This window comes from Hypanus sabinus, chromosome 2, assembly GCF_030144855.1.
Source record: "Hypanus sabinus isolate sHypSab1 chromosome 2, sHypSab1.hap1, whole genome shotgun sequence".
Classification (NCBI taxonomy): domain Eukaryota; kingdom Metazoa; phylum Chordata; class Chondrichthyes; order Myliobatiformes; family Dasyatidae; genus Hypanus; species Hypanus sabinus.
In genome coordinates this window covers 112,666,030-112,684,480 of record NC_082707.1, presented here as the reverse complement: position 1 = coordinate 112,684,480, position 18,451 = coordinate 112,666,030, and the positions used below count along the sequence as shown (strand labels likewise).

The 18,451-nt window shown below is 47.0% G+C and overlaps 1 long non-coding RNA gene across 1 annotated transcript in view; it reads left to right on the top strand.

The window, feature by feature from the left end:
• The window catches only part of LOC132382354 (uncharacterized), a 113,780-nt gene extending 97,576 nt beyond the window's left edge, over nucleotides 1-16,204 (top strand). The window contains exon 3 of the long non-coding RNA XR_009508292.1: nucleotides 16,080-16,204. This is a non-coding gene — a long non-coding RNA (uncharacterized LOC132382354). The remainder of the gene's footprint in view (nucleotides 1-16,079) is intronic.
• Nucleotides 16,205-18,451: the final 2,247 nt, after the last annotated feature.

The window sequence follows — 18,451 nt, the reverse complement described above, 5'->3', positions numbered from 1 at the left end:
CTCTGGAAGGTGACTGTGGTGCCTGAAGTCCCAGAGCATCATTGTGGGATTGCTTGCCCAATTTCTGGCAGCCTGATCAATCACTTTCTATCCATCACAAGCTCAGAAGTAGGGCGGACCACTGCTGACAGAGGCAGCTCACCATCATCTCCACAATCTCCTGTTCCTTGACTTCCCCTGGAGAGGAGCACCAACGTACACACTGTTTCTGATTCTGGCACTGCACTATACACCTATCACCAACAGCATGTCCTGGTCCACCTGTGTGGATACTACAGTCAAGAAAGCACACCAGTAACTCTGCTTCCTAATGTAACACCGTGGTAAGGATTTTACTGCTATCATTGTAGGGCATTTCCTGTAATGGTTTTCTGTAAGAGCAGTTTGTTCTGCTTTCAACCTGCTTGGGTTTGAGCTGAGATAAGGGGCTTTGTTGTTCTACTTAGGAATGTCGCGTCGGCCAATCAGGATGGTGGTATTGGGAGAAGGTGCTAGAGGACGCTGAGTGGAGAGGTTTTTGTGACTGACACAGGTGTGAGTTGAGGCCTTTTTGGTGGGAGGTGGGGGCAGACAGGAGTGAAGATGGCTAGGATGCTGTCCCTGTTGCACAAGGTGCTTTGTGTAGATGAATAGCTTCCTTGAGGAAGGACCAGTACTCCCATGGGGGAGCCCACTTGTTCGAGGTGGGTTAACAGCAACAGTCGGAAGGTGCTGTGTGCTTTCTCACAGACCAAGGGTCCCGCGCAGGAGTTAAAGAGAACTTCAAGATGAGCTTCAACTTATGTGCACACTTGACTGTTTCATTATGATGGGCCCTTTTGCTTTTTTCTTTCTTTTCTTTAATAACTGTTTGGTTAAGCTAACATGCTTAAATATAATTCCTTTATAATTGTATGCAGTGTACAGTCTATTAACTTTGCTGACAGGTGATTGCCTGGGAGCATTAGGTTACATCGTATTCACAAAAATTGGGGTTCAGGTGGATGAGTCATCCCAACATCACAGGTTTGGCGGGACCCAGGTGCCAGGAGGGAGATCAACTTCTGCCATCTCCAACAGCACACCTTCCCCCCCCCCTTTCTGATATTTCTTGTCCATTTGTCCCTCCACACTGATCTCTCTCCTGGCACTTGCAAGTGGAACAGGTGCTACACCTGCCCCTGCACCTCCTCCCTCACTACCATTCAGTGCCCAAAACAGTCCTTCCCGGTGAGGCGACACTCCATCTGTGAATCTATTGGGGTCATCTATTGCATCCGGTGCTCCTGATGTGGCCTCCTGTATATCAGTGAGACCTGATGTAGACCGGGAGACTGCTTCACCAAACACCTATGCTCCTGCCAGAGAAAGCAGGATCTCCCAGTTGCCACCCATTTTAATTCCACTTCCCATTCCCATTCCAAATGTCCATCCATGGCCTCCTCACCTAATGTTTCAGCCTCCAACCTGATGGCATGAATATCGATTTCTTGAACTTTGAATAATGCACCCTGCCCCCACCTTCACTTTTCCCTCTTTCACCTTATCTCCTTGCTTGCCCATCGCCTCTCCATGGTGCTCCTTTCCTCTTTCTTCCATGGCTTTCTGTCCTCTCCTATTAGATTCTCCCTTCTCCAGCTCTGTATCTCTTTCACCAATCAACCTCCTAGCTCTTCACTTCACCCCTCCCTGACTCCCAGTTTCACCTATCACCTTGGATTTCTTCTTCCCCCCACTACCTTCTAACTCTGACACGTCAGCTTTTTTTCTCCAGACCTGACGAAGGGTCTTGGCCCAAAATTTCAACTGATACTTTTTCCACAGATGCTGCCTGGCCTCCTGAGTTCCTCCAGCATTTTGTGTGTTACATACAGCAAGCTCCTTTCCATCAGCACAATCAGCACAGCGTTTCCTTGACTGATGTATGACACCACTAGACAGTATGATGAGGAAGATGTTTGTCACAGGTTTCTTTGGACACAGAGTATAGAGTTGCTGGTGAGACCACACTTGGAGTTAATGTACAGGCCTGCTCACCCTCCTAACAGAAAGATGTCATTAAGCTGGAAAGAAAGCAGAAGTAGTTCATGAGGATGCTACCAGAACTGGAGGTTTTGAATTGTAAGGAGAGGCTGGATAGGCTGAGACTTTCTCCGTGGAGAAAAGGAGACTGAGGGGTGACCTTATCGATGTTTGCAGTTCATAAGGGGGGACAGATAAGATGGGTGGTGAGACTCTGATAGGAGAGGGCATAGATTTGTTTTTTGTTTTTGTTTTTTTTTACTTTCTTTTTCAATCTTTTTATTGAGTTTCATATATACATATAAAAAAATAACATAAAAATGAGTAAATTATGAATACAATAGACTTGAAGTCACGTTGATAATAAGATAACAATATCCTATTAAACATCAACAGAAAAAAAATACCTTAATCAATCAAGTCCATATGATTATATATGAAAAAAACCCAAAAATAACCGTTAAAAGAAGAAAAAATTTGAAAATATGTGAAAAAAGTATATATTAAAAAAAAATAAAACACTAAACTAAACTAACATGGGCAATAATAATAGCTTACAAGTATATGATAGTGTCAAAAACTCCAGAACTCCATACCTGAACATGAATAAGCAGAAAGAAGGTCTGGAAAAGGCCAAATTAATTCATATGAAAATGTCGAATAAACGGTCTCCAAGTTTCTTCAAATTTAATTGATGAGTCAAAAATAGTGCTTCTAATTTTTTCCAGGCTCAAATAAGAAATAGTTTGAGAAAACCACTGGAACGTGGTAGGAGGATTTACTTCTTTCCAGTTTTGTAATAGAGGGCATAGATTTAAGGTGCAAAGGGAAAGATATGAAAGAGACCCAAGAGGAGTCTTTTTCACACGGAGGCTTGTAAGAATGATGAATTGCAGAGCAAACTGGTAGAGGCAGGTACAAGCACTACGTTTAGGAGTGTCATGGTTCCGGTTGGCCGTTCCCCTTTAACACTTCTTTCTCCCTGATTATGCCCCAATTTCAGTCAATTGCTGCTAGTTACCCAATTACCGTACATCTGGCCTTCATCAGAGACTGGGAAATAAATACGATGGTAACTCTATCACAGGTTGCCAGTTCGTTGGTCAATTCTCGTGCGATACTACATTCCCTGTTCCGATTAGAACCAGTAGTTCTAAGTTCTGCTCTAGTTTCTAGAGAGACCCTGTGAATCCCGTCTCCTTGTTGATGCACCATCAATAACTCTCTGAGACGTGAGGCGAGATTTTGGCTTTTATTGGCTGGAAGAAAGAACAAGCAGTAATTGACCACCACACAACATCCTGGAGACTGAGAGGCCGGGCTCAGGCCTCAATCGCCTTTATACCTGGTCTGTGGGAGGAGCCACAGGAGCAGTCAGCGGGGGGCGTGTCCAGACAGGTATATGTAGTTCACCACACTTGTCAAGATCCCTCTGGTTTCCTGCTCTACATTCAGCTCTACGCCAGCCTCCCCAACTGAGTCAACGTGCCGGTGTCCTGCACTTGGGTTCTCCTCCGTCACCCCCGTGTAACAAGGAAATGTTTACACAGGTATATGGATAGGAAGGTTTTGAGTGAAACAGGCCAAGTTACATGTTTGGATAGACTTCTTGGTCAGCTTGGGCGGGTTAGGTTGAAGGGCCTGTATCCACGTCTTATGACACCAAATGAACAATGTATTTCCCTGAGGTCTACAGTTTAAACTCTCCTTCAGAGCTGCAGTGTGTGGCTTTGCCTAGGCTCCATGAACACCTCCTGCAGAGTGGCTTTCCTCAATGATCAATGGATTCAGCGGCACCCAGGGAACTTGATGTGTGATCCAATAATCGGCACTCAGCTCAGTCTGCGCCATTGAATTGACTTGTTTCTTGTTTCCTACCCATTGACCACAAAGCAACATGGGCAGTTATTCCAGTAACATGATGTCTAATTATCTTAATGAATTAACAACCGTATCAGTACAGCTCATTGTGAAAATCATGTGTACAGCTCAAAATTTATTTGGCCTTTAATCTAGCCAATCAAACAACTGAGTTTCCTTTGACCAACGGCAGTCCTTCAAGCTTGTTTGAACAATTGTGTAGCGTGTGTGATAGAATGACGGAGGACAATCAGTCAGATCAGTCCAGGTTTCACCGTGGCTGAAGGAACAGAGAAATGGAGTGAATGATATCAGGTTTAAAGAATGGATGTGATTGTGCAGAGTCCAATCAGGACTGAAAAGGTGAATTGTTGTTCAGAAGGGATCTGGTGAACAAGAGAAGGTGAATTGTTGTTCAGAAGGGATCTGGTGAACAAGAGTAGGTGAATTGTTGTTCAGAAGGGATCTGGTGAACAAGAGAAGGTGAATTGTTGTTCAGAAGGGATCTGGTGAAGAAAGGATACAGCGGGAGAAGAATCAACGGACTGTCTGGCTTCTGAACAACTGGGCATAGTCTGAAAGGAGCCCACTCAACAGAAAATGGATGCTTTCGTAAAGAATAAAATAATCCAATGCTGGGGGAAAGAAGCAGGAGAGTGGGTCCAGGGGAGGGCGGCACAGTAGCACAGTGGCTAGCACAACAAGCGAAGCGGGTTCAATTCCTGCCGCTGCAGGTAAGGAATTTGTAAGTTCATCCTGTGACCGTGTGGGTTTCCTCTCACTGGTCATTGTAAATTGTCCCGTGATTACGCTGGAACTAAATCGGGGGATTTCTGGGCAGTGTGGCTCAAAGGCCCAGAAGGCCCTGAATAAATAAATGAAATCATTCACCAAAGCATGGAGCATGAGATGGAAAGGGGGCTTCCTTCTGACTCTGTAACTCACACTCAAGCGATGACTATCAGCTCATTTCTTACACAAATTCTTGTCTCTGATCTCCACTCTGGGTGAGAGCAAGAATAGAACATACTGGTGAACCAAAATCTGCAGAAACTCTATTCAAGTTGAGTTTATACACAAGTACCCTAAAGTACAAATACAATAAAAACTCTTGCAGCAACATCACCCATGGGTACAGGCACCAATCAGAATAAAAATTATGCTAGACAGTGAAGAAATAAAGACTGCATAAGACAATACTTCAGTGCACATCGTCGACAAGCACAGTACATACAATGCAAGAAGCTGTCTGTACCATTCCATTGCTGGGGTAGGGTTGGAGTTGTGTGGCTTGACTGATGTTTGTAGAAAAGTTGCTGTTGCTGAATCTGGTGGAGTGGAACTTCAGGCAGGGTGCAGTTATTATGTAGGCTTGGTTTCAATTCAGTTGGATTATCATTAAGGAGTCAAAGAGGCCCTTCATCCCAAATGGTCCGGGCTGACCAAGATGCCCATCTAACCTAGTCTCATTTTCCACGTCTGGTCCATATCTATTGAAACCTTTCCTGAGGAAAGGGTAACAGATGAGGTCAATAAGGCCTTTGATAAGTCTCTGCATCATAAGCTGCTATGGCAAATTAGATTGCATGGGATCCAGGGAAAGCTAGTAAAATGGAAACACAATTGGCTTGATAGTAAGAAGCGGAGGGTGATGGTGGAAGATTGTCTGAAGATCCAAGGTTAGCAATGTAGTCAGGGGTGAGTGCTAGGCTCACTTGTCATCTATATCAATGATGTAGATGAGAGAAATTGGATGATAGTTGGTAAGTTGAAGCCAAAGTAGTAAAGCAATAGATGCAAAATGCCAGGCAGTATCTACAGGAAAAAGTACAGTTGATGTTTTGGGCCGGGACCCTTTGGCAGGACTGGAGAAAAAAAATGAGGAGTCAGAGTAAGAAAGTCAGGCAAGAAGAGGAAGAAACACAAGATGAAAGGGGAAACTGGGAGGATGGGGAGGGGTGACCTGGGAAATGGGTTGGCGAAAGAGGTACAGGGCTGGAGAAGGGGGAGTCTGACAGGACAGGATGGAAGTCTAATAGGGGAGCTGGGAAGGAGATGAGGTGATGGGCTGGAAGGAGATGAGGTGATAGGCTGGAAGGAGATGAGGTGAGGGACTGGTAAGGAGATGAGGTGAGGGGCTGGTAAGGAGATGAGGTGAGGGGCTGGTAAGGAGATGAGATGAGGGGCTGGTAAGGAGATGAGGTGAGGGGCTGGTAAGGAGATGAGGTGAGGGGCTGGTAAGGAGATGAGGTGAGGGGCTGGTAAGGAGATGAGGTGAGGGGCTGGTAAGGAGATGAGGTGAGGGGCTGGTAAGGAGATGAGGTGATGGGCTGGAAGGAGATGAGGTGAGGGGCTGGTAAGGAGATGAGATGAGGGGCTGGTAAGGAGATGAGGTGAGGGGCTGGTAAGGAGATGAGGTGAGGGGCTGGTAAGGAGATGAGGTGAGGGGCTGGTAAGGAGATGAGGTGAGGGGCTGGTAAGGAGATGAGATGAGGGGCTGGTAAGGAGATGAGGTGAGGGGCTGGTAAGGAGATGAGATGAGGGGCTGGTAAGGAGATGAGGTGAGGGGCTGGTAAGGAGATGAGGTGATGGGCTGGTAAGGAGATGAGGTGAGGGGCTGGTAAGGAGATGAGGTGAGGGGCTGGTAAGGAGATGAGGTGAGGGGCTGGTAAGGAGATGAGGTGATGGGCTGGTAAGGAGATGAGGTGATGGGCTGGTAAGGAGATGAGGTGATGGGAATGGGGAATGGTGTGGGGAGGGTCTAGAAATCAATGTTCATGCCATCTGGTTGGAGGCTTCACAGGCGGAATATCAGGCGTTGCTCCTCCAACCTGAGCTCAGCCTCATCACAACAGTAGAGGAGGCTATGGACTGACCTGTCGAATTTGAATGCGAAGTGGAATCAAAATAGGTGGACACTGGGAGCTCTATCTGCCAGGAAAAGCGGGATCTCCTAGTACCCTCCCCACCCCAGTTTCACCTGTCACCTTGTGGTTCTTCCTCCCCCTCTCCCACCTTCTAACTCTGATGCCTCATCTTTTTTCTCCAGCCCTGCTGAAGGGTCTCGGCCCAAAACGTTGACTGTACTTTTTTCCATTGTTGCTGCCTGGCCTGCTGAGTTCCTCCAGCATTTTGTGTGGTTGCTTGGATTTCCAGCATCTGCAGATTTTCTCTTGTTTGTGACTGGGCTGAAGTAGTGAAGATGGCTATCAGGATTGACAGAGGGTTCTCGATCAGCTGGGCAAATGAGCCAAGGAATAGGAAATGGAAATTAAATCAGATAAGAGCAAATGTTACATTTTAGGAAGATGTCTGAGAGGTGGACTTTACAGTCACCATGCCACCACATCATAACAAGGGTGATGAAGCAAGCTTTTGACCATCAGTCAGGGCACTGAGCATATAAAAGTTTGGAGGTTACGTTGCAGTTGTACAATATGCGGGTGGGGCTGCACTGGGAATATTGAATTCGGTTTTGGTCACCTTGCTATAGGAAAGATGCAATTAAGCAGGGAAGAGTGCAGATATTGCTGGCGCTTAAGGAACTGGGCTTGAGTAGATTGTGTGATTTTTCATTAGAATGCTAGAGAATTAGGAGTGAACTTATAAAAGTTTATAAAATCCATGAGGGGCTTCCTATGGGGGGGGATCACAGTCTTATTCTCAGGGTTGGGAATCAAGAGCTAGAGAGCATAGGTTTAAAGTAAGAGAAGTAAGATTTAATAGGAACCTGAGGGGTACCCTTTTCACCCAGAGGGTGGTCAGTATATAGCTAGTACATTCAGAACATTTGAGAGGACAAGGGCATAGAGAGGCAAGGTTTAGAGGGTATAAGCCAAACACAGGCAAATGGAACAAATTTAGATGGGAATCTTAATCAGTATGGGCTAGATGGGCCGAATGGCCAGGTTCTGTGCTGTACGACTGTGACACTATGACTCTATCCATGTACCTGTTCAAGTATTTTTTAAGATTATGCTAAACCTTTTTCTGGTGAGATCTGTAATTTTTCTACAATATTCTCATGAGATATATGGTTACTCAATCACAAGTATTTTTATAGTGACTGTTTGTGAAGCTGATAGCAAACACATTCATACATAGACCTCTGTCTTAACACATTGATTCTCACTAGTTCAGCATATCTTTCAGAACCCAGGGTAGCTGCTGAGAACGTCAGTAACATGCAGGTAACTGGTCTGGGACTGGTGGTTAGTAATGTGTTACCTGGTCACTGGTGACCCATGGATAAGAACTGGGCACACACAGCAGGAAGCCAGTTCACGAGCCAGAGTGCAGGATCTTTTCCCTAACAGGATCACCTACTGTGGTCCCATCAGCTGAGCTGAGCTGTGAGGACAGAATGAGCTCCATTGCTCACCTTTGACGACCAATGCTCGCGAGAACTTGCAAACCACTGAAAAATAGTCTAATGAGTAAAATAAATTACAGATAAAATAAAGCATGTCAACATATAAACTAAAATAACTCAGTACGTGTAACTCGAGTAACCATTTGTATATTGGCCTGCCGTCATTCCTAATTCAAAGTCAATATCAAGTTTATTGGTGCAATGCCAGGTACAATGAAAATCTTGCAGCACTCACACGAAATACACAAGTTAAACATAAATGATGCAAAATTATACAAGAAAGAAGACAATTTGAACAAAAAGCAACGAAATCCATTGTAGTTAAAAGTGAGCGAAGTGCTCTTAGTGTTGCTGAACTGTAGTGATTAGGGTTGTGCTGACTGGTTCAAGAGCCAAGTGGTCGAAGGGAAGGAACTGTTCTAGAACCTGATGGTGTGCGGTTTCAGGCTTCTTTACCTCCTGCCCAATGGTGGCTGTCAGAAGATGGCCTGGCCCAGAAGATATTGCTTTCTTGAGGCAGTGCCTCCTGTAGATACTGCCGACGGTGGGGAGGGATGAGCCTGTGTCACACTGGACTGAGATCACTACTCCCTGCAGCTTCTTACAGTCCTGCACATTAGGATTACCGTGCCACGCCACGACGCAACCTGTCTGGAGATTTCTGGGCCTCAGAACGAATGGAGACTGTGCTGTCTCGGGTTGTTGTTTGGTCCCCCCCTCAAATGTTGGTGATTCAGTGTCATCTCCCCCTCAGCAGGTTGGGGTGTTCACCGAGAGTACTAACCTGGAGAAATGCTCTCCGCTGTGCATGAATCCCAGTATTCGCTACTTAACCTGAGACACTGTGTCTTGCAGTCAGTTCACTGATGGCCCACTCTCCATCTTCTCCTAGCCCTCTCTCAATACCTCTGGGAAAGCTCTGAGATGTGTTCGGGACTGTGTAAAGACAATTAACCATCTCACTCTGTGAGAGAAGGTCAGGCTAACTTGTACTGAGCCATAGGGTATCTAAATCCGGGAGATGCTTCTGAGGTTAAATAAGATTGGCTTCAGCCAACTGGAAGGTCATGTGTTAGGATGAGCTCCACTCTGGGGTAATGCACTGATCCAAGGTCAATATTGAATTTATTGTCAGAAGCACAAGTACAGCCAAAAACCTAGGTGCAGCAGCATCACTGGCTCGAGGTATCAAATAAACAGCACTCACATGAGAAACAGAAATTAAAAATCTGAGACGATGCAGAAAGGGAAAGATTGCACGTTGGTTGTTGTCAGTCTTTGTGCTTATGTAGTTTTTCAGATTCTGTTGTACCTCTGTGTTTTCCTGTGAATGAAAACCAAGCTCAATCTCTGTATGGTGACGTACACTACTTTAATAAAAGATTTCAAAGGTTTCAGAGGTACATTTAATGTCAGAGAAATGTATACAATATATGTCCTGAAATGCTTTTTCTTCACAATCATCCACAAAAACAGAGGTGTGCTCCCAAAGAATGAATGACAGCTAAATGTTAGAACCCCAAACCCCACCCAACTCCCCCTCCCGCACACAAGTGGCAGCATTTTCGATCCCCCTCCCCCACCAGCAAAAAAACAAGCATCAGCACCCATCACCGAGCACTCAAGCACGAGCAAAGCAACAGCAAAGACACAGTTACCCCGAACACTATTTGTTCACCCGGTATTCACCATACCACAGGCTCTCTCTCACTAATAAGGGAGAAAGTGGTATCTCTGTTTCACATCGAGAGGGGAGACATAACAAACAACTCGCTGGTTTACGATGTTAAAAGTCCATTGCGTTGCTTTTTCCGAGCTCTGTGCCCAAAGATCTCGAGTCTCTGGGCACACAGCCACAGACACACTGCTCTGCTGCTGGGACACTGACCTTCAGTCCGAGCTCTGGGACCTCTGAAGATGAGCTGAGCTCTTGGGCCACGTCCTGTCGAATAACAGCCAGCCGTAAAACCCCAAGGCGTAAAATACCGTTCCCGCAAAAAACCGAAGTCAGTGTGTAACTCCAGGTCAGAGTCTTCAAAAAAACCCTGAAAGGAAAAAGCATAGATATTAAAGATGGAAATAAAGCTGTTTTTGAAGAAGCAAGCAAAGGAGTCGCCGTTTAGCTCCTTCCACCAGACTTTGAACTTTGAACTTTGAACTTCTAACCTTTGAAGTTCTTTACTGACCTTACAATACATCACAAGCTGCATCCAACCAGGTTTTAAAAGCTGGAACACCCTCCTTCCCTGTTATTTCACCAAACCTATCTAGATTTTCCATGGGATTTAATAATCTGACAGAACTTTCCACATGATCCTTCCAGTTGGTTGAAGCCAAACTTCTCTGAGTACTGAGGCATGCTCCCAGATCTCAATGCGTATCCCACTGCCTGTGGCTCAGTGCAGTTCTGAACGTTAGCCTAATGTGCTCTCTCCTCCTTAGACAATGACAACACTGTATGGAATGCTTCAGCTTGTTCAGCCGATACTGTGCACAGGACACTTGGTGACGGTGACATTCAGGGACACTCTGACTCTCAAGTTAGATGATGGTCTGTGACAGATACTGTCCTTTACAGTTAGCAGACACAACAAATCAGATGAGCACGAGCATTGGACTCCCACTTGTGGTAACCTGCCTGGTACTTCAGACTCCCAGCACAATGTCCAGTACCTAAGCAGGAGTGAACTTCCTGCACTGCCTAAGGACATCTCTCACATGGAACAGAGCTGCTGTCTCACAGCACCGGAGACCAGGTTCGATCCTGACCTTGGGTACTCGGTCTGTGGAGCCTGCAATTTCTCTCCTTGACTGTATGACCATCTGGCTGCTCCACTGTCTTCCCACAGTTAGCGATGTGTGGGTTGGTAGGCTGATTGACTGAAGGAAATTTGCCCTGGTGAATTGTGAATGTGGGAGAACGGGATACAGGAAAGTCAGTGGAGGATTGGGAGTTCTTTGAGAGTCAGCACCGACCCGATGAATCGAATAGACTTTCTATGTCTTACAGAGATATTGGAACCCGAGTAAATGCACTGCGCATTCCTCCTTCTTTTCGTCCTGAAGGACTCTCAAGACACGTGGGAATGGAAAGGCAGCAAGGAAGGCATGGTGGTTTTCCCAGAAACTTGTACCAACTGCGGATGAACCATCACAGATGCACTCCTCCATGGCCACTCTTTCTGCAGCTGATAGGCAGCAGAGTCTTCGGGATGGATAGAATTCACACAGAAATTCAATCGTGCAGCTGTAGCTTCGACGAGGTGGGGGAATGTGGCCCTTCTCTTAACTAAAAACCTCCAGCAGGGCTGCACACTTGGGACAGCCCAGGAGAGGTAGGAGGCAACCTGACAATGAGAAGACCATGGGAAGTGCACCAGTAGATGACGTGCCTGGGGAACACAACCCAGGCTCCCACTATGATGTTTCAGAGGGGGAGAATGTAACCCACACACCCTGACGCTGATATCACACCAGAAACATCTGTCCAGAGGGGGAGAATGTAAACCACACACCCTGACCCTGATATCACACCAGAAACATCTGTCCAGAGGGGGAGAATGTAACCCACACACCCTGACCCTGATATCACACCAGTCACATCTGTCCAGAGGGGGAGAATATAACCCACACACCCTGACCCTGATATCACACCAGGCACATCTGTCCAGAGGGGGAGAATGTAACCCACACACCCTGACCCTGATATCACACCAGGCACATCTGTCCAGAGGGGGAGAATGTAACCCACACACCCTGACCCTGATATCACACCAGAAACATCTGTCCAGAGGGGGAGAATGTAACCCACACACCCTGACCCTGATATCACACCAGAAACATCTGTCCAGAGGGGGAGAATGTAACCAAAACACACTGACCCTGATATCACACCAGGCACATCTGTCCAGATGGGGAGAATGTAACCCACACACCCTGACCCTGATATCACACCAGAAACATCTGTCCAGAGGGGGGAGAATGTAACCCACACACCCTGACCCTGATATCACACCAGGCACATCTGTCCAGAGGGGGAGAATGTAACCCACACACCCTGACCCTGATATCACACCAGGCACATCTGTCCAGAGGGGGAGAATGTAACCCACACACCCTGACCCTGATATCACACCAGGCACATCTGTCCAGAGGGGGAGAATGTAACCCACACACCCTGACCCTGATATCACACCAGGCACATCTGTCCAGAGGGGGAGAATGTAACCCACACACCCTGACCCTGATATCACACCAGAAACATCTGTCCAGAGGGGGAGAATGTAACCCACACACCCTGACCCTGATATCACACCAGCTACATCTGTCCAGAGGGGGGAGAATGTAACCCACACACCCTGACCCTGATATCACACCAGGCACATCTGTCCAGAGGGGGAGAATGTAACCCACACACCCTGACCCTGATATCACACCAGGCACATCTGTCCAGAGGGGGAGAATGTAACCCACACACCCTGACCCTGATATCACACCAGGCACATCTGTCCAGAGGGGGAGAATGTAACCCACACACCCTGACCCTGATATCACACCAGCTACATCTGTCCAGAGGGGGGAGAATGTAACCCACACACCCTGACCCTGATATCACACCAGGCACATCTGTCCAGAGGGGGAGAATGTAACCCACACACCCTGACCCTGATATCACACCAGGCACATCTGTCCAGAGGGGGAGAATGTAACCCACACACCCTGACCCTGATATCACACCAGGCACATCTGTCCAGAGGGGGAGAATGTAACCCACACACCCTGACCCTGATATCACACCAGAAACATCTGTCCAGAGGGGGAGAATGTAACCCACACACCCTGACCCTGATATCACACCAGCTACATCTGTCCAGAGGGGGGAGAATGTAACCCACACACCCTGACCCTGATATCACATCAGGCACATCTGTCCTGAGGGGGAGTATGTAACCCACACACCCTGACCCTGATATCACACCAGAGGCACATCTGTCCAGAGGGGGAGAATGTAACCCACACACCCTGACCCTGATATCACACCAGAAACATCTGTCCAGAGGGGGGAATGTAACCCACACACCCTGACCCTGATATCACACCAGGCACATCTGTCCAGAGGGGGAGAATGTAACCCACACACCCTGACCCTGATATCACACCAGAAACATCTGTCCAGAGGGGGAGAATGTAACCCACACACCCTGACCCTGATATCACACCAGGCACATCTGTCCAGAGGGGGAGAATGTAACCCACACACCCTGACCCTGATATCACACCAGGCACATCTGTCCAGAGGGGGAGAATGTAACCCACACACCCTGACCCTGATATCACACCAGAAACATCTGTCCAGAGGGGGGAATGTAACCCACACACCCTGACCCTGACATCACACCAGAAACATCTGTCCAGAGGGGGGAATGTAACCCACACACCCTGACCCTGATATCACACTAGAAACATCTGTCCAAGTCACACTGGGCAAATCCCACTGGGAACATCTGGGAGCTTCAATCCGTTTCTGCTGGTTAATCCATCCCATTTATGGCAAAGTGAACTGGACATTTCGTTATGATATGCAACAAAGAATTGTCAATATTTGACAGCAAATACTGTCTCATGTAAATCTATGTGGGAAGCACTGGGCAGAGGTCACTGTGTACTTTGTCAGCAGCTGAGGGAGAGTGAGACTGTGGGTCTGCGAGCGTAGGTGTTAGGACAGAGAAAGGGAAAGACAGAGTTAATGTTTGAGATGTCAGAACTGGGAGTGTGAAGAAGCAAGCTGCTGTACGCTGGGGAAATGCATCAGGCAAGGGGAACAGCTGTGGTAGGGTGAGAACCAGGTTGCTGGGGTGAAATTTGTTCAGGAAGACCTCTGGTGCATACTGTAGATTTGCGAGGTTAATTAACGGTGGAGAGGGAACAGAAAGCTGTGAATCACAGGTCAGAGGTGCTGTCTTATGAGAGCAACAGAGAACATTGTAAATGATCAGCAGATGTAACAGTGTCTGTAGCGACAAAAATCAGGGACCACATCATTCCCACTCCTCCTCCTGCACGCACGATCACAAGGGCTCTCATACTTCCACAGGACGTGGGAAGAAGCCATTTGGGTGACACAGTAGTGTAGTGGTTAGGGTATCCCTTTACAGTGGCATCTGTGAGACTGGGGTTCAGTTCCTGCCACAGTCTGTAAGGAGTTTGTACATTCTCCCCGTGACCGTGTGGCTTTCCTCTGGGAGCCCAGTTTCCTCCACATTCCAAAGAGATAAGGTTGGGGCAAATGAGTCGTGGGCACCAGACATGTGGTGACACTTGCAGGCTGCCGGGCATAATCGTCGCTGATTTAATTTGATTTGACACAAATGCTGCATTTCACTGCATGTTTATAAGTACAATATTGTGTACAAGTCTTAGACTCCTACTGTATATACAGCTAGGGAGCCTAAGATGTTTGTACAGTACTGTTGTAATTATATGTATTGCACTGTACTGCTGCAAAAATAAAAAAAAAACAAAATTCATAACATATGTGAGAGACGATAATCCTGATTCTGATATGAGTCTCTACTGTGGACTGAGAGTGGGAAGGGGGCAGGGAGAGGGGAATCATGGTTGGGAAAAGGGAAGGAGAAGGGAGGGAGTAGGAAGCACCAGAGAGACATTCTGCAATGATCAATACACCAATTGTTTGGAATCAAATGACCTTGCCTGATGTCTCAGGGCTGGGTGTGTCTGTACCCATGCCACACTCCACCCCTGGCACTCCTTCTCTGCCACCTGTCCCACACCCCTCCCACAGTGCTTCACCCTCACCATTCCTAGCATCCTTTGCTCCCAGTTCGCTCTCTGCTCCACATGGACAAATACAGTACTGTGCAAAAGTCTTAGGCACCCTAGCTATATATATATGTGCTTAAGGCTTTTGCGCAGTACTGTACATGTGACAATAAACCTAGTCATTATCTTTATCTTCCTTTGGGCTTGTGCTGACTCACAGAGGAGGTCCACTCCTCCATCTCAAAAGCCAGCCTCCCCTTCATAGCTCTGTCTACACTTGTCAGGAAAGCAGCCACCAATAACAAGGTCCCCTCCAACCCCGGCCGTCCTCTCTTCTCTCTGCCTCCGTCAGGCAGAAGATACAGGAGCTTGAGAACATCTACCACTAGGCTCACGAACAGCTTCTGTCTCACTGCTGTAAGAGTCTGAAAGGATCTCTCATGCACTCTTCATCTCCACATCTAACTCGACGTGACCCTTGCGCTTCCTTTGTCGACCTGCACTGCACTTTCTCTGGAACTGTATCAGTATATTCTGCATTCTGTCTTCTCTTCACTCCTTCAGTTTATGTCTGGAATGATCTGACTGAAAGGACCACAAACACTGCATCTTGGTGCATGTGACAATAATAAACCATTTGCCAGTACCAGTGACTTCTCCTGTAACCCATGAGAGAGAGACCGAAAGAAAGGCAGCATTCTGCTGTTGTTACCTCGGAAGAAAGGAACACATTTTAACAGTGATGTCACTCATATCTGTTGAGGAAATGGAGGTATTTTTGCAGAGCCCACTGCAACCATTGTCCCAGTGTTGAGCAAAGTACTGTAATCGGTGCCAACCGTGTATACATGGAGTGTGAAAGGCTGCAGGGTTTTAGTATCTGAAGGGGCTGCTCTTCAAGTTTTAGCTGCACTTCATCCCCATGCTCCTGATCTTCAGTCACCTGGTGCGGAGGCGGATGGGTTGTTCAGGGAATCTCCTGGGCCTGAGCAGGGTGGCCGTGCACACACCCAGGTAGCGGGCACTGGAGTTTTCAGCCTCTAATTGTCTGCCCCTCTTCCAGGGTTACATGTGTCCCGTGTGTCGCTGGAGAAGGTGATGCACCATCAATAACTCACTCTGAGACGTAAAGGCGAGATATCGGCTTTCATCGACTGGAAGAAGGAACAAGCAGTGAGTGACCACCATACTACATCCTGGAGACTGAGAGGCCGGGCTCAGGCCTCAATCGCCTTTGTACAGGGGTCTGTGGGAGGAGCCACAGGAGCAGTCAGCGGGGGGGGGGGGGGGGGCGTGTCCAGACAGGTATATGTAGTTCACCACAGAAGGGGAACAATGAGGGTACAGGGCTGGTAAACTCCACAGAGGCTCGAGTGTTGTGTTATACTATGAAACTAGTAACTGCAAATAGTGTGAATTGTAGAACAAGTGAAAATCTGCAGATGCTGGAGATCTAAGCCACACACACAAAATGCCGGGGAACTCAGTAGACCAGACAGCATCTATGGAAAGGAGTACAGTCGACATCTCAGGCTAAGACCCTTCATCAGATTGTACTCTTTTCCAGAGATGCCTCCTGTCCTGCTGGGTACCTCCAGCATTTTGTGTGAATTGTGGAATATTGTAGCACTGTCTTGAGGTGATGCTGTAATTACTGAATAAATCCAGGGATTAAAGGACAAGAATATCAGTTGTGACTTGCACTCTTTGGACTTGATATCCAGCATAGGGTACTTGCAGGGCAGAACTCAGTCAACCATCAACACTGGGAAAAAGCATTCGGGCTCTCACGGCCAGACTATGTAACAGTCTCTTCCCCCAAGCTATCAGACTCCTCAATACTTGAAGCCTGGACTGACATCTTGCCCTATTGTCCTGTTTATTATTTATTGTAATGCCTGCACTGTTTTTGTGCACTTTATGCAGTCCAGTGTAGGTCTGTTGTCTAGTGTGGCTTTCTCTGTGTATTTTTATTACGTAGTTCAGTCTAGTTTTTTGTACTGTGTCATGTAACACCTTGGTCCTGAAAAACATTGTCTCATTTTTACTATGTACTGTACCAGCAGTTACGGTCGAAATGACAATAAAAGTGACGACTTGACTTGAAAATCTCTCTCTGGCGATTGTCTTCTGCAGCACAAGTGCCACCTGCTGGCTGCACGCCTCATTTCTAAAACCATCATGGTTCAGATACTGCAGACTGGAATCTAGAGGAACAAGCAAGATGCTAGAGGAACTCAACGGGTCAGGCAGCATCTATAAAGGGAAATGGACAGTCAACACCTTGGGTTAGGCCCTTCAGCCCACAATGTTGTGCCAACCTTTTAACTAACTCTAAGATCAATCTAACCCTTCCCTCCTACATAGCCCTCTATTTTTCCATCATCCAAGTGCCTACCTAAGAGTTTCTTATATAGAAACATTGAAAACTTATGGCAAATACAGGCTCTTCAGCCCACAATGCTGTGCCGAACACGTACTTCGGAAATTACCTAGGGTTACCCATAGCCCTCTATTTTTCTAAGCTCCATGTGCCTATCCAGGAGTCTCTTAAAAGACCCTATCGTATTGGCCTCCATCACTGTTGCTGGCAGCCCATTCCACTCACTCACCACTCACTGCGTAAAAAAACTTACCCCTGACATCTCCTCTATACCTACTTCCAAACCTTAAAACTATGCCCCCTCATGCCAGCCATTTCAGCCCTGGGAAAAAGCCTCTGACTATCCACACAACCAATGCCTCTCATCATCTTGTACACCTCTATCAGGTCACCTCTCATCCTCCGTCGCTCCAAGGAGATAAGGCCAAGTTCACTCAACCTGTTTTCATAAGGCATGCTCCCCAATCCAGGCAACATCCTTGTAAGTCTCCTCAGCATCCTCTCTAAAACTTTCACATCCTTCCTATCAACACACACAAAATGCTGAAGGAACTCAACAGGCCGGGCAGCGTCTGTGGAAAGGAGTGAGACTCTTCGGCAGGGCTGGTGAAAAAAAAGCTAAGGAACAGGTTTAAAAAGTGGGGGGAGGGGAAAGAGAAACACAAGCCAACCAGAACTGAACACATATATTCTAAGTGTAGTCTAACCAGGGTTTTAAAGACCTTCCAAATTGAATCACTTCATACTTTTCTGGGTTGAACTCCATCTGCCACTTCTTAGACCAGCTCTGTGTCTTTCAGTGTGACCTATGACCTAGCACATGCAATAGAGGTAAGTTCAAAGGAGATGTGCAGGACTAGTTTTTTACACAGAGTGGTGGGTATCTGGATTGTGCTACCTGTGGTGGTGGCAGATACATTAGGGGCTTTTAAGAGATATTTAGATAGGCAAGTGAATGTGAGGGAAATGGAAGAACTTGGACATTGTGTAGGCAGAAGGGATTAGTTTAGATGGCCATGACTGGGTGACTAGGCATAGCTCAAATACCATCT